The sequence below is a fragment of the Leucopleurus acutus genome, assembly GCF_964270905.1.
Source record: "Leucopleurus acutus genome assembly, chromosome: 21".
NCBI lineage: Eukaryota > Metazoa > Chordata > Mammalia > Artiodactyla > Delphinidae > Leucopleurus > Leucopleurus acutus.
Window position 1 is genome coordinate 17,079,949 of NC_139163.1, and position 12,058 is coordinate 17,092,006.

At 43.4% G+C, this 12,058-nt stretch overlaps 1 protein-coding gene across 4 annotated transcripts in view; it reads left to right on the plus strand.

Annotated features, from left to right (window-relative positions):
* Positions 1-1,592: 1,592 nt before the first annotated feature.
* Positions 1,593-12,058, plus strand: part of MTUS1 (microtubule associated scaffold protein 1) — a gene marked incomplete at its 5' end in the record, with an annotated part of 159,161 nt that continues 148,695 nt past the window's right edge. For all 4 annotated transcript variants that reach the window (XM_082863767.1, XM_082863771.1, XM_082863768.1 and 1 more), the window contains one exon: positions 1,593-1,748. The remainder of the gene's footprint in view (positions 1,749-12,058) is intronic.

The following is a 12,058-nucleotide window of genomic DNA, read 5'->3' on the forward strand; positions in this document are numbered from 1 at the left end:
ATGAAAAGGCTTTAGAACAGTAAATGGCACTACATCTGTTAGTTGATCTGATATTGATAGTATAGAAAACTGTCAATTACAGTATCCTCAGCTTAACTCTCAGAAAAAAACTTCTCTTAAAAATCTTTTGGCAAATCCAAACCAGGTAATTAAACATTTAAAACAAATTTCGACTCAAGTTGCCCGACATTTAATGGTTCAATAATGTTACATCCCTCGTAGGTGGACTAGCCCCTTTGGAAAAGCTTGGTATTAAAAATATGGCGATAGATGAAAATATTTTATGGGCCTAATAGACAGCTATGGTTGAAATTTGTTCAGTTTAGCAAAAAGGACGTAATTTGTGTTTAGAGAAAAGTGGGTCGGGCTTCGTTTCTGCCCCTGGTGTTCTAGTCTCCTTTCCACTTTTTTTTTTTTTTTTCCCTTGGTGCGCGGGCCTCTCACTGTTGTGGCCTCTCCCGTTGGGGAGCACAGGCTCCAGACGCGCAGGCTCAGCGGCCATGGCTCACGGGCCCAGCCGCTCCGCGGCATGTGAGATCTTCCCGGACCAGGGCACGAACCCGGTGTCCCCTGCATCGGCAGGAGGACTCTCAACCACTGCGCCACCAGGGAAGCCCTCCTTTCCACTTTTTATTCGAAGGTCTAACAGCTGGAGCTCATGGCTTTAACCTTTAATAGGTGTTTGCTGGTAAACCTCTTAGAAGCACGAAGATAGTACAGAGCGGGAGTCAGACACTCTGAAGAGACAATCACTGCTGGTTCCTTGCAAACCTCCACCCAGATAATTCTGCCACCTTCCCACTCCCTATCCCCACCCTGTCCTCCCCTCGCGGCCCTGCCCCATGGCGAGCGGGAAGCCAGGGAGCTGGCATGGAAAACACAGGTGGCAAGAGGGGGAGTAGGAGGCAAGATCCACTCGGCAGCAGGCCAGGTTTGGGGCCCCAGCTCCGGGCACGGCTGAGCCCCGGTCGCCCGCGGGGACCTGCGTGGTTTCGGACCTGTGAGGTCTCGGGCCTCTGTGGTCTCCGACCTGCGCTTCTACCAGGTGCGCAGGCAGCAGCCCGGGGCGCCGCGTCGCGCGTGGCAACAGGTGCATCGCGTCCAGGAACAGACGCCGCAGGCGTGGGGCGGGTCGGCACTTAGCCCGGGAGCGCGCGCGGCTCCGGGATTGGGACCCGGGAGCGCGAGAGGAGGGAGGGAGCTGGCGGGCGGGCCAGGCCCGCCTACCTGCGGAGCGGAGCCCAGCCGAGCGGAGCGGAGCGCGGCGGGAGCCTCCAGGGCCGGTGTCTCGAGGTACAGCCCCACGCGTCTTTCAAGTTTCTTGGGGCGCAGCGCCCTTTGGCTGCCGCCTGGCCTTTGTCTCCAGCTGCGAGGCGCAGGCCGGGGCCGCCTGGAAGGGGCGGCGGCGGGCGAGGGGGGCAGAGGGGGCCGAGTTTTGCCATTTACAAGTTTCCCGAGCTCCCAGCCCTGGCTCCACCCCCGGCGGCCGGAGAGGCGGGGAGGCTGGGGCGCCCCGGACTCCGGGTTCCCGCCTGGCAGTTGCAGCGGCTGGTGGGGGCGGGAGTTGGCGACAAGTCGTGGGTCCCCAGGTGCAGGCGCTGCCCGCTGGGCACTGGTGGCACCCAGGCCTCCCGGGTGGGCCTGGCGCGACTCCGCCGAGGGTCCAAAGGGCGCCCGGGCTCAGAGTGCTGGTCTCCCGGCTCCCCGGGGGCTCGGGGTTGGCTCGGGGTTGGCTCGAGGCGCTGCGGGTAAGTGCGGAGTTGCGTCGATTGCCCAGCCGGTGCGCAGTGGGGAATCTCGGGAGAGTGTGGAGAGCGGACGCCCTGAACGCGACCGTCACAGGGTGCCGGACTGGCTCCGAGGGAGGGGGCGGGTATTCTGGGACCTTGGGTGCCAAAGTTGGGGGAAAGATGGGGAGGCTGGGGAGGGCTGGTCTCATGGCGGGGGGTGGGGTGGGGAGCAGCGCAGCTCGTGCGGAAGGGACGGATGCGGATTACGTAGCTGTCACCTTGAAAGTGACCGAAGGCGTTTACTTTAGAGTTAGTTACGCAGACTGACAAGCCCGCAGCCGGAAGCCGCCCACCAGACACTTGACCCGCCTGGGCCCGTCCGGACCCCCCTGGGCCTGGCACTCAGTCTTCCTGCTGGGCGGTTCGCTTGGGCCCATTCTCAGCATAAGCAATCAGGGCTGAAAAGATGGCATTAATGAGGTTGCTGCAATTCCCAAGGTCCTCTCGCCTGTGTCTTATTACTTCCTGCGGTTCACATGTGCTTTTGTAGCTCTTTAGAAAAATGCACTCTTAACTAAGGTCACCTGATTGACTACAGTAATTAGTGGACTTAGGTGTTTACCTACCTTAAATAAATCTCTGTCCTTTTTTTTTTTTTTGTCAGACATAAACTCTTTTCTACTAAGTTATTTATTGATTCTGACTTGGACTAATTTATTTTGGAGTAAGAATGGAGAGATTAATTCTTCATTTAGCCTGCAAAAGTTTCACATGCCCCATTAACTACTATTTGTTTCAAGTAGTCAGTGTACTAAGAAATCCAGTGTGTTTTGTTTTCTTTGTTTGAATAAAGTCTTAGGCGAAACGGGAGATGAAAGCAATTGTGTTTTGCCAGGTGATAGGAATTCAATCATCTTCACATTAAACCTTGAGCCCTTGCGCTGGAGGGTGAGCCTGGAGGGAAAGAGGCAGACCATCTAGGAGGCAGGGGAATTTTAAAAAATGAGAGTAGCTCCTTCCTGGGAACCTATGACCTCCTTAGGGAGTTTAGATACACTTAGAAAACAGTGTGTGGTTAACCCTGAAAGGAATTGCATATTTGGAATTGCAGTTCTGTAGGCAAACCTATTTTTCAGGGATAATTAGGGCAGGAAATGATGGGCAATTTAAATTGAACCAATGATGTCCTGTTTGTATAATGCTTTACGATGTATAAAGTGCTTTTATTGATTTTTTTTTCTCCCCTCAAGTACAAAATTCCCTAAGGAAAGTTAGGCTCTAGAGCACAGGCTCAGTAGTTGTGGCGCACAGGCTTAGTTGCTCCGCGGCCTGTGGGATCATCCTGGATCAGGGCTCGAACCCGTGTCCCCTACATTGGCAGGTGGATTCTTAACCACTACACCACCAGGGAAGTCCCACAGTATTTTCTTTATACTTGCTAACCTATAGCAGATTTACTTATTACAGTATATAGTTTATATAAAACTATAACTGTAGTTAATAGTGTTGCATGATGTTTTCTTTTCTGCTTAACATATCATGAGAAACTTCCCATGTCATTATAGTTCTACATAATATTAGTGGCTACATAATACTACACTGTATAGATGTAACAATTTAACCATTTCCTTATAGCTGAACTTTTCATTTATTTCCAATTACTATTATTAAATATATACTGATGCAACAAATATCCTTTATAAAACTTTATATATCTCCTGTATTTCCTTAGGATGGAGTCCTGTGGAATACAGTTGATGGCTCAAAGATCTATTGATACAGAGTGACCACTGCTTCCAAAAAAAAAAATGTTTTACCAAAGTTTGTTCCCACCAGTTCCCATTCTATGAGAGTACTTGTGTTACTGTAGTTTTGTTAATATGGAGACTCATCCTGCAAAGGAAAAATAATTATTGCCAGCCTTATAGGTGAACAGTGCTATCTCAATATTTAAATTTCATTGTTTTGATTCCAAATGATGTTGAATATAAAAAAATCTCTAGTTATTTTCCATTTTTATTCCCTTTTAATTGAATGTAGTGCCCAATTTTTCTCCTGGAGATAGTAGTATTTTTCTAGTAATTCATAAGAGCCTTTGATAGTAAACTTTTGCCTTTCGTCGTGCAGATATTCGCCCCCCTCCAATTTTGTCTTTGTCTTATAAAGACAAACACTTAGCACATGTTTATAGTAGTTTTGACTTACAGAAGTTCTGTACTTTAATGTAGCCAAATCTGTTGACTTTCTCGAAAACAAAAATTTTAACTCTTCTGAATCATAGCCCAAGAATGATGTATGACAGTGGCACAAGATAACTTTTACAAGAATTCTCCAGAATTCTGAATTGGATTTTTTTCAAATCCATTAGGACACTCTCCATGTCTTGGAGTAGAGACTGTTGCAAAACAGATTGCTCTGTTGATGAGAGATAGTTGTGCATGGTATGTAACATTAGGAACAACATTCTTTGAAATCTGAGAAGAAAGTTTTAAATCCCAGGGAATGAGCCTTCAGATCTGTTCTGTGATTATGTAAACCGGACTCACAATGCATTTATCTTCAGTAGTTCATTTATAGTATTGTCACAATTCTTCTTTTTCTATTCATTATTGTGGTTTCATACTGAATTGTTTTTTTTAAAATGTTAACACTTTTTAAAATTTTTATTTTATTTTTTGGCTGTGTTGGGTCTTCGTTGCTGTGTGCGGGCTTTCTCTAGTTGCGGCTAGCCAGGGCTGCTCTTGGTTGATGTGTGTGGGCTTCTCATTGTGGGGGCTTTTCTTGGGGCAGCATGGGTTCTAGGCGCGCCAGCTTCAGTAGTTGCAGCATGCGGGCTCAGTAGTTGTGGCTCACAGGCTCTAGAGCGCAGGCTCAGTAGTTGTGGCACACGGGCTTAGTTGCTCTGCAGCATGTGGGATCTTCCCGGACGAGGGCTCAAACCCGTGTCCCCTGCATTGGCAGGTGGATTCTTTTTTTTCTTTTTTTCCACACACACACACACACTGTATTTTATTTTTACAAGAGATAAATAAACTGACACCAAGCATTGCAAATGGATGACCACAATAAAAGCAACAATGATTGCAATTACCAAACACGAAACACACTCATACTATGTCATAATATTGACATTCAGTCCAGTAATCCTCCACTGTAACAGCTCCTTTACTTTGCAGTGATAATTGATTTGTATATTTTTTGCCTCTGAGTCCTTGTGGGATTTTTTTTTTATTCAAACAGAAAGTCACAAAAATTATAATCATCCTCATCAGTTCACTCAGTCCCATGTAATTTTTTTTTTCATCTTGATATTTTGTTAGCACTTTTATGAATTCATCAGTTTTCCATTAGAGTTCTGAAAATGTTTATTCATTCAGCAGTATAGTCAGTTATCAGAAACCTGTACTTGTCAGAGTCTTTTCCATGAATTCCTTGAAGCTGAAACCCTTTTATAGGAACATTTTTGCAAAAGCATCAGAGTACACCCAGAACTGTCTGTAAATGACAAAAGACTTAAAAATGACCAGGGTTAAAGTTTTGATGAAAGTTCATAATCAATTGACAAGGAAATTTAGTTATTTCTGAGATATACATTTTAAAGTAATAACTAGGATTATGACTTATAACATTATACCAGAATATATGATTTTTAGAAATTTCATGTTATGTCTGAAGCATTTATATTAACATATTTCCATACAAATAACCCAAAGAAAGTTTTGTATTAGTTGTTTTTTTGTTTGTTTTTTTATATTGCAGGTTCCTATTAGTCATCAGTTTTATACACATCAGTGTATACACGTCAATCCCAATTGCCCAATTCAGTACACCACCATCCCCACCCCACCACGGTTTTCCCCCCTTAGTGTGCATACGTTTGTTCTCTACATCTGTGACTCAACTTCTGCCCTGCAAACCAGTTCATCTGTACCATTTTTCTAGCAGTAACCACTGCTCCAGCAGGGAAGCCCCATACTGAATTGTTGATATGAGTCTTTTTTTTTCTTGTGAATTATGACTATTTATTTCACATGCCCCCCCCTTGAACAACCACAACATAGACATTCAAGAAAAAGAAGAAAACAGTCTTCAGCTGATTCAAACCAGTGATACCAAAAGACTCACTATCTATTTATACACAGGATAACTATATTCTTAAGTAACCAGAGTTACTCCTACACCTTTCGTTTTCTTTTCCTTACCCATCCTCATCTCTATTTTTTTTGAACATCTTTATTGCAGTATAATTGCTTTACAATGGTGTGTTAGTTTCTGCTGTATAACAAAGTGAATCAGCTATATGTATACAAACATCCCCATATTTCCTCCCTCTTGCGTCTCCCTCCCACCCTCCCTATCCCACCCCTCTAAGTGGTCACAAAGCACCGAGCTGCTGCTTCCCACTAGCTATTTTACATTTGGTAGTGTATATATGTCCATGCCACTCTCTTCGTCCCAGCTTACCCTTCCCCCTCCCCGTGTCCTCAAGTCCATTCTCTAAGTCTGCGTCTTTATTCCTGTCCTGCCCCTAGGGTTTTCAGAACCTTTTTTTTTTTTTCGATTCCATATATTTGTGTTAGCATACGGTATTTGCTTTTCTCTTTCTGACTTACTTAACTCTGTATGATAGACTCTAGGTCCATCCACCTCACTACAAATAACTCAATTTAATTTCTTTTTATGGCTGAGTAATATTACATTGTATATATGTGCCACATCTTCTTTATCCATTCATCTGTTGATGGACACTTAGGTTGCTTCCATGTCCTGGCTATTGTAAATAGAGCTGCAATGAGCATTGTGGTACATGACTCTTTTTGAATGATGGTTTTCTCAGGGTATATGCCCAGTAGTGGGATTGCTGGGTCGTACGGTGGTTCTTTTTTTTTAATAAATTTGTTTGTTTTATTTATTTATTTTTGGCTGTGTTGGGTCTTTGTTGCTGTGCACAGGCTTTCTCTAGTTGCGGCGAGCGGGGGCCGCTCTTGTTTTCAGTGCGCAGGCTTGTTGTGGTGGCTTCTCTTGTCGCAGAGCACGGGCTCCAGGCGCATGGGCCTCAGTAGTTGTGGCTTGCAGGCTCTAGAGCGCAGGCTCAGTAGTTGTGGCTCACGGGCTTAGTTGCTTCGCAGCATGTGGAATCCTCCCGGACCAGGGCTCGAACCCGTGTCCCCTGTGTTGGCAGGCAGGTTCTTAACCACTGCGCCACCAGGGAAGCCCCGTATGGTAGTTCTTTTTTTTTTTAAGTTTTATTTTATTTATTTTTTTATACAGCAGGTTCTTATTAGTTACCCATTTTATACATATTACTGTATACATGTCAATCCCAATCTCTCAATTCATCCCACCCCCCAACTTCCCCCTCTTGGTGTCCATACATTTGTTCTCTACATCTGTGTCTCTATTTCTGCCCTGCAAACTGGTTCATCTGTACCATTTTTCTAGGTTCCACATGTATGCGTTAATATACGTTATTTGTTTTTCTCTTTCTGACTTACTTCATTCTGTATGATAGTCTCTAGATCCATCCATGTCTCTACAAATGACCCAATTTCGTTCCTTTTTATGGTTGAGTAGTATTCCATTGTATATATGTGCCACATCTTCTTTATCCATTCATGTGTTGTTGGGCATTTAGGTTGCTTCCATGACGTGGCTATTGTAAATAGTGCTGCAATGAACATTGAGGTGCATGTGTCTTTTTTTTTTTTTTTTTTTTTTTGCGGTACGCGGGCCTCTCACTGCTGGGACCTCTCCCGCTGCGGAGCACAGGCTCCGAACGCGCAGGCCATGGCTCACGGGCCCAGCCGCTCCGCAGCATGTGGGATCTTCCTGGACCGGGGCACGAACCCGTGTCCCCTGCATCGGCAGGCGAACTGTCAACCCCTGCGCCACCAGGGAAGCCCTGCATGTGTCTTTTTGAATGATGGTTTTCTCTGGGTATATGCCCAGCAGTGGGATTGCTGGGTCATATGGTAATTCTATTTTTAGTTTTTTAAGGAACCAGTATGAGTCTTTTCTTGATGTCTGATAAGATGTATATGTAATTTAAAATGTTTTCCAAATTAATTTTTAACACTACTCATAAACTATTGATTTGAAGGGGAAAAAAAAAAGCGTTCCAGATTTCTCAAACTTGGGTTATCTTTCCATACATGGAAGCTTAAATATACCCTGAGGATGTCTAAAGACCTCACTAAGAGTGCTCTCTCCGTAGGAGCCCGAGTTCCTGCCTTTCCCTCCCCATCTTTTTGAGCCTAACGATAAGCCATAGGCCCATATATGAGCTGTGAGGATGAGGTTGGTATGTGGTGTGTGTTTGGAGGTACTTAGAAATGGGCCCAGACTCTCTGGAGGTAGGTGAACCTAGGAGGAAGTGACCATCAGCACTTAGCTGGCAGCAGTGGCTTGTGGCCGCCGCAGGAGATAAAGAGTAACCAAGAATGAGTGATCCTGACCTGCAGGAAAAGAAGGATTAAATGGTTTGGTATGACATTAGCCAGCCTGAAATGTGGTACAGAAAAGCATGCTTTGATCAGGATTCTCCACACTTGGCTTGGGACAGTCCAATGTAACTAGGAACTGAGTTTGCCAACTTCTAACAATTTACTTCTAAACAAGTTTTATAAAAGATTGCCCTAATGGTAGTTTCCTTTTTTTTTTTTTTTTGGCCGCATCAGGCAGCATTCGAGATCTTAGTTCCTCGACCAGGGATCAAATCCGTGCCCCCTGCAGTGGAAGCGGGAGACCTAACCACTGGACTGCTAGGGAAGTCCCTGGTAGTTTCCTTTTTAAAATGACTTCAGTATTCTTTGAAATCAGCAGTTATTACTCTTCTGTGTGGATGGTTATTCATGATATTAATGCATGACTTTTTCTTGTTCACTTGGCTCCAGATGAAAAAGATGTTTCCATTTTGGGGATGACAGATTTGGGGACTAATCTTTACTGTGTAGATAGATACAATAAAACTTCATTTTCATATACCATAAGTACCTTTGCAATTTGTGATTGCCCTGATGTCTAACTTTTACACAATCAAGGAAGAAATGGTTTGCTCCACAAATTTAGAGTGTAAACAAGGTTGAACCTAGCGATATTTTACTTAGGTAAATAGCTTTCGAGCATTTTAGAAGTACACATTTGCATACAAGTCTGATTCCCAAACAACTTTGTTTGTTCATTAAAGCTAGTAGGTTTTCCTTAGCCTTGTGTTTAAGTCCCATACTGAAGAGAAGTAAAAATGTATTTACTTAAAGATAAACTGTATTTAGGTCTTGCGAGTAGGCCCAGATCTAAATTAATAAATGTTTTTGTGTACACATTACTTACATGAGTAAAAGAAAAACCACACATCCTACCTGTAGTCTAACCTAAAACTTTTATTTCATTTTGAAGTTGTAAAACTACAGATAGTTTTAAAGGCAGTTAAAGTTTCTTTTAAGGAAACGCTTACCTCTTTAGTAGGGTTGAATAGATTCTTCCTGAGCAGTGAAGGAAGATGAAGAGTGGGCCATAAGTTCCTCAAGCTAGCTGGAAAGGGCAGAGTGGTCGCGAGGAAATTTCTTCCAGGTATTGTCATTTCGTTTGAAATTGTACTGATTTCACGTTTCAGTAAGAGCTGTGCTGAGCTGAAGGGCAGGCCTGGCCAGCCCCCTACTGTGTGCACACAGCAAAAGGAAGAGCCGAGACTAGGAAGAAAACAGCCAGGAACGAATCGGTCTTCTAGGTAAGGTGCCATGGAGAGAGGGTTTTAAAGCCATTAAATTACCTTATCATTCTTTTAGTTCGTGCCTTGTCAATTTATATTTAAGTTCAATGCAAAGAAAAGAAAATCAGTGTTTAGTTTGAGGGCGAATCATTCGTAATCACCCTGATCTTCTGCAGTTAACCAAAACATTTCAGGACATTTTGTGTCCTCATTTGGCACTGAGGAAGGAGCCCCTCTGGGAGAGAGTCACACTTATCAAAAGAGTAGGAAGGAGAGGTGAAAAAATATATTCTTGTGTGAATAAACATACAGCATGACTAATGTTGATGGCAGTGTTCACGTTTGACTGTTGGCTGTTAACTCATCTTCTATGCTTTTTCTGCATTAGAAACTTGGTAATATTTAACTCGGGCATTATTTACATACACCACAATTCTGAAGGAAAAGTCAATATTTCTTCATCTTATTTCAGATAAGCAGGTCATATAATGTGTTCAGTGTTCAGTGACAAATGAGAAATTCCCTTTTATATTTATCTTGTGGATGGTCTTGATGGCTGGTAACAATTAATGATATCCAGTTGAAACTGCATCTTTTAAAAACATAGTTCCCTTGGCTAGCTTCATGGAACAAAAATAGAAGGCAGTATAGATATAAGCAGTCTAAGATATGACATCCACACATGGACTCACCCCCTTTTCCCAAACTGTGGCAAGTTGATTGAGTTGTATTTACCAGAAGAGCTACCAGTTAAACCTCCCTGTGCTATAAAAAGTCTTTTTTCTTGTACAGTAAACTGCTACACTATAGTCATCTTATTCCTGGGCAGATTATAGAGTTGAACCATGTTTGCACACTTCTACTAACCTAATAGTCTATAATTCAAATGAGGATTTCAAATGTCTTGGTGGTGAGAGAGTAAGAAAGATGGGAGAAATGGGTTACAGAGGGTAAATTTTTTTATTAACCAAGAAAAATGCGCTTGTTTTGTTGGTCTTCAATCTAGACCCCATTTTTTTTTTTTTTTTTGGCTGTACGCGGGCATCTCACTGTTGTGGCCTCTCCCGTCGCGGAGCACAGGCTCCGGACGCGCAGGCTCAGCGGCCATGGCCCACGGGCCCAGCCGCTTCGCGGCACGTGGGATCCTCGCGGACCAGGGCACGAACCCGTGTCCCCTGCATCGGCAGGCGGACTCTCAACCACTGCGCCACCAGGGAAGCCCGAGGATTATGTTTTTATGTTAAGTGATGAATAAAAGGCATGAGTAACAGTCCTTGCTGTTGGAATCTTAAGTTTGATTTTCATCTGCCTCAAACCATGATTTGAGCACTTTCTACGGGCCAAAGACTGTGCAGGGTAGATATGGGGGAAAAAAAGGAAAACTGCTCCAGTTCTCAGAGGAGTCAGCCAGAAGAGCCTCCGCCATTGGGAAAAGGGCGGTTTGGGACAGTTAGTGTGTCCAAGTTACTAGACATATCCTCTTGAGTCGTTACTATTGTGTCATACATTGGAAATTCTGCTTACTACATTGACCAAATTTTGCTAGACATAAAGTTTTTTTTGACATTTTTGGTTATCTAAAGACTTCTGATCCTTAATCACTCTTATTCTTTTCCTTCTCACCAAGAGATACTTAGCACTACAGTCTGTGGTTTCACTTACTTTCTCCGGATAAGCTTTTTAGTGACTTTTTCCCATATCTTTTTATTACTTCTTATGAGCTTCTTGAGGATAGGGTTTAAACCTTACGATGCTGGGTAAGATTGTACTTTGAATAATTATTTGTACCAGATGTAGCCTGGAATAAATCATCTAGAGCTCTGAGCTCTGATGGCATGGAAGTTTGAAATTCTTTCTTCAGTTAGTCACAGCTACTAGAGGTCTTTTAAGCCTGAGATATTAATTTCCTCACTGCTTTTCTCGACTTTTCTCCTTGTCCTCTCTTGGTGCCTCTCCCCTCCATCCACCGTGATACACTCAGCAAGCAGCTCAGCCTGTCACTTCATGTCCCTCTGGAAGACGGTACCGTTAGGAGTTAGGGTCCCATAGAGCTGGAAGGCATGAGGCTCCCATTCCTTTGCAGTTATAATTCTGTTTTATTATGAGGTGCCATTCTCAGAACATCTGGCAAACCCACGTGCAGATGTACAGAATTAACTCCACTTGTGATTATTTAATTCCGCTCTCCATTTAGGCAGACAGTCACATGTTGACAGTTTCTCATGAATAGAGACTTGGGCTGTTTCTTGTCTGGGGAAATATGTATTTACATTTTAAAGAGGGATTTAGATGAATTTTCAGTCTGGGATTGTTTCTCTTAATACCTTTAATAAGATTTGTTTCAGAGTAGTTTTGCGTTTCTGTAGAACTTTTTGATGATTCACTAGAATTGCTGGTTATTGCATTTGATGTAGTTCTCAAGTATTGAATTTTGTGTTTAACGCTTAAAAAGTTCTGATGTGGCTTTACGGAAATATTAAATGACAACTATGCAGAGTGATTTACTAATTCATTTTAATGCCAGTATAAGAAGAATGGGTCCAGTCAGTGAAAAGGGAATGGAGATGGGAAAAATCCTGCATTTCTCTTTTTATGAAAAATACTTTAAGTGATTTTATAT